We start from the raw sequence: 5,037 nt of genomic DNA, 5'->3' as shown, positions 1-5,037 counted from the left end.
CGATTGTATGTTTGGTCTATTTCCATGGGTTTGGTTCTAAGAGGTGGGAAATCCTCTGGTTGAGGTGGTCTATTCTTGTTCGCCGGGTCTAGTAGGTCTGGAAATTTAGGGTTGTTGCTTCCTCTGTTGTTATGTGTGTTTCCTATACGACTCATTGGAACTAGCCGATAAAAATCATTACCAACTCAAAAGAGGCACACCTTTTCTTGTACTCTTACGTATTAGAAGTTCATATTTCTCTATAGGATTTTGGGATTCATTACTGCCACTTGGACCAGGAATCATTTCTTGATTCATATAATTATCAAGTGTTTGACAACATTATCTAATCTTCTGAATTCAACATTTTGTATAGAGGCTCTACTTCATCTATTTCACCCTTTCTAGGAAAAAATCTAACATCCCGTGATAAAATTTTAGTAATACTTCCATCCTCCAATTCATCGATGAACACATACCATTTGGAGCGTTCAGAGTACCTTATAAAGATACAGTTCTTTCCTTTTGGGACTTAGTTTACCAAACTCACCAAAACGGTCTTTAGTGGATGCTACACAACCCCACAGTCGTAGATCATTCACGTTTGTTTTATGACCAGTCCAAAGCTCATAAAGAGTGAAAAACACTGATTTAGAAGGCACTTTGTTCAATATGTAAGCCGCAGTCAATAATGCATCTCCCTAGAAAGAGATAGACAAATTTTCATGCGCCATCATTGATTTTGTCATGTCTAATAATAACCTATTCCTTCTTTCAAATATACCATTTTGTTGAGGTATGTAAGATGTAGTTAACTGTCGGATAATACCCTTTTCAGCACATAATTTTTCAAATTGTTTTGACAAATATTCACGTCACTGATCGGTTCTTAAAGATTTTATGTTTTCATCTAATTTAAAGCACTCAAGTGATTCAGAATTATGAGAAATCAAATAGACAATAACCAAAGCGCGTGAAATCATCAATAAATGTAATGAAGTATGTAGCACCAGACCGTGCACTTACATTCATTGGACCACAAATATCATAATGAATTAATTGAAGTGGAAACTCAACTCTCTTAGCCTTCCCAAATGGTTTACGTGTAATCTTTCCATCAAAACAATTTTTACAAGTTGGCATATAATTTTGGTGAAAGATCATAAATGTCCTTGTTTTTTCAACCTATTCATTCGATCTTGCCCTATGTGACCTAATCTTGTCTGTCATATACTAAAATCAATATCATTGTTACTTTAATAACATGCCATTACACAATGGTCAACATAATAGTCATAAGTTGAATGATTACAATGTAATATGATAAACCGATCATAAGAAGTCCAAAGCCATATAAAACATTATCTAGAGTTGTTCTACCACCATCATGACTAAAAAACAAATAAAAACCAACGTCTAAAAAAACAGACACATATACTAAGTTTTGTCAAATTTATGGTGTATATAGGACATCATGCAACATCAAAGAACAGCCACCACATAAGTTTAATTTGCAAGTGTCTATCCTTTTGAGTTCTAGTTTTGTATTATTTCCCACGTAGATCCACCTTGATTTAGATAAAACTCGATGAAACTCCACAAACGCTTTTCGATCTCGACTCACATGGTCGGTAGATCCCGAGTCTGCAATCCACATAGGATAAGATTCATTTAGTAAAGATGTTATAGAAACATATGTTGCACTTAAAGATGCGTTTAAAAATGCTACCTTTTTCGGCTAAGTACATTCACGAGCAAAATGCCCCATCATTTGGCAATTGTAGATCTTGTCTCTCTTCTTGAAAAATCATTTTCCTTTCTTCGAATTTTGCTTCTTCCTTTTCTTAGAGGGTCCTTCTGTAGTCTCTTTGTATTTTCCATTCCTTTTTCAATTTTTCTTGCGCTTGAAGCCTGAAGATTTTATACCACTTAACTCTGCCACAAAGGCACTAGAAGCAACTTTAGCAGCACCAAGGCGCTCATCTTTGAGTTCAACATGGCGTATAACATCAGAAAAATTTTTGATGATATCATTATGGGTCAAGTTAACCTTCAAATGTTCCCAATTATTGGGAAGAAGCTGAATCACAGCCTGAAGTTGTTGCTCATATGAAAGAACATATCCAACACTCTTGAGTTAAGCTATCATATTTGACATCACCCTAAGGTGTTGTTTGATATTTTGATCATGACGCTTTTTGGAAGTGTAAAATTTGATAGTCAACTGTCAGAGATGGGTTACAGACGTACCCCATACGTTCCTCACATATGTTCCCACATAGCATGAGAAGTTGGGAATTCATCACATTTATGTATGAGGATATCAACCACAGAACTAACTATTATTCCAGGTGCAGTGGAATTAGCTTTTTTCTAAGCTTTGTAAGCTTCAAGATTCTTTATGTGTTGTGCAGAATTACCCTCTTCTGGTTGATTCAAAACATGATTTCTACCTTCCAGAGTGTTTTTCTCTTCCAGTACATACCATATTTTACAACTCCAGACTTCGTAATAGTCACCGTTAAGTTTTTCACCTTGTTTACGTCAGCAATGATATTCTTTGATGTCATGTCTGTTATGAGATGTAATTTTAATCAATTATCCATATGACATACACATTCAAGCAAATCAATTCTCATAAAGGTTTCATATCTATTGTATAATTAAAAAGATACATAAGCATTCAACCATCATCTACAAACTAAACATTTAACCAAAATATGAAACTAATTTCTTAATGTGTGTATAAATATATTAAAGACTTTAGTAGCAACGATGTGTAAGTCTGAAATTAGCATAAATTTAGAGAGAGAAAAACAAACTACATAGTTCATATATTTAAAAATAAATAAGCAGTTACAAATTACTAATCTTTTAAAGACTAACCCCCCCTCCACAAGTTTTCAAGGCAACAAATATACACCCTAAAAGGTTGTCTGTGCCAAATGTCATGATAAATTTTAATCAATTTACTACCCCAAGGTTCATGGAGGGCGTTCTGCTAAATAAGCTAAGGCTTCCCAATTTGAAATTTCCTTATAATCAGCCCAGCCCATTTTATTACAAAAAAAAATCACATGCTCAAACACTAGGGACATCTTCAAAGACTCAAACTCTTTAATTTATTTCTCTTTTTCCCCTTGAATGACCCTTTGATTCCTTGACAAATTTTGTGTCGCCCGTAGGACACCAATCCGTATGATTTCATGCCATCGGAAATATGTCTTATGACGACTTGTTTTTCTACTTTGTCCATTTGCTTGATTTTAAGAACTTCCACTTGGAGTAATTTGAGCATGTTCCCGTTCAGCCATATCTGAAATGGGAACAAAACAAAAATATGATTAATATCATTTAATATGACAGTGTATGTCACAAATTTCTCTTAGAAGACAAGGAATTTTTTTAAGGAACTTAAGAAATAAGCTAATTTATCAAGATCAATGTTAATTCTCATAATTAAAATCTTAATCTAGTCAAAATAGTTAGTCGTTATTAAATTAAGAAGATAACTCATGAGAAAAATAAAACAAAGTCGGTCTCCATTTGATTTCGGTCTCCATTTGATTTAACCATTTGAATAAACTTATGTTATAGCAAATAAAATAAATACTTTATCAATATAAAGTGGTACTTTTCTTCTTTTGACTATTTTTCAAAGGAAATAACACTTTTTGATTCCAAAAGAAAAGATATAATATTTTATTAAATAAAATATGTGTACTCTTTAAAATAATAGGACTATTTTTTAATTCCTTTAAAAATGTGATTTTCCTCCTTTTTACATGTTTTAACTTTATGTGGGATAATTTTTATTTACTTTTTATTTTTAATCCTTAACAAAAAGGACAAAACAACAAAAAAGATAAACAAAAAATCTCACTACAGACAAGGAAAAAGAAAAAAACAAACAAAAGTCTATTCACTTTTAATAAATGAAGAGAGAGAAAAGGTCTTCTAATTATATTAAAACTCAAAAAAGTTCTTAACGAAATAAATATCTCCCTTTTTATTTATTTTCTTCACAAATTTCTAGCATTTAAGATTTCTATCTAGCGCTAAAAAAACGAAGATCAACGAAGAGAAAAAATACGACATGAATTTCTTTATGTCTTTTTATATTTATTACTCATAACAAATCTTCAAAAAAAACTTGAAGAAACTTTTTAAATTTCTGATCGAATTCAAGGTGTTCATTTGGTACTTCCGATTTAAGATTGGAAGACATAAAACATGAGATTCAATTTCATGTTGAGCCTTATCTTTTCAATTTATATCATGCTAATATCTATTACAGAATTACATTGAATTCATTAGTAGAAAAAATAATTGATTATACACTGATTTTAGAAAATAGAATACTCTACATTTACAAAGCAAAATAGAGCATAGAGTTAAAAATGCCCTAACAAAATTGTCGAAATTAAAAAAAATAAAAACACAAAATAACCATCAGGATCATTACAAACGTGTTAGCAAAAAAAAATTATTCGAAAAAGCAATAAAATTGGTGAAGCTTTACGATTGTCTGGTAGAATGTTTGAGGCTATCTAAAGTAATTGCTAATCGAGTCATTTTTTTGCGTTTGTGCCAGCTCATGATCTAACAAATCAAAAGACATTTTAGTACATATTCTTCGATGATAACGATATCCCAGAGAGTAAGGAAAACATTTTTCTTATGATTTTATCATATACATGGAAACTAATAATTATGAGTACATTCAGATCTTTCTATAACAACATTTCATTATAATAATTAAGAGTGTGTTTGGTATGAAGCAAAAAAAAAATTCTGGAAAATATTTTTCAATTTTCTCATGTTTGGTAGGGATAAAAGTTTGAAAAATGTTTTCCAAATAACTCATTTTCCTCAAAATTATCCTCAAAATTAAGGAAAATGACTTCTCTTCAAAGATTAAGGAAAACATTTTCCAAAACTCTCCTCCAATTTCAAATTACATTATTTTTGAAAAAAAATTAATTTAAAAAAAATATTTTCAATTTCAAAATTTTATTTTTCACCCGATCACTGACCCCTCCCACCACCCACCACCGG

The sequence above is a fragment of the Solanum pennellii genome, chromosome 3, assembly GCF_001406875.1.
Source record: "Solanum pennellii chromosome 3, SPENNV200".
Lineage (NCBI taxonomy): Eukaryota > Viridiplantae > Streptophyta > Magnoliopsida > Solanales > Solanaceae > Solanum > Solanum pennellii.
The sequence above is the reverse complement of the archived record's forward strand: the minus strand, read 5'-3'. Positions refer to the sequence as shown.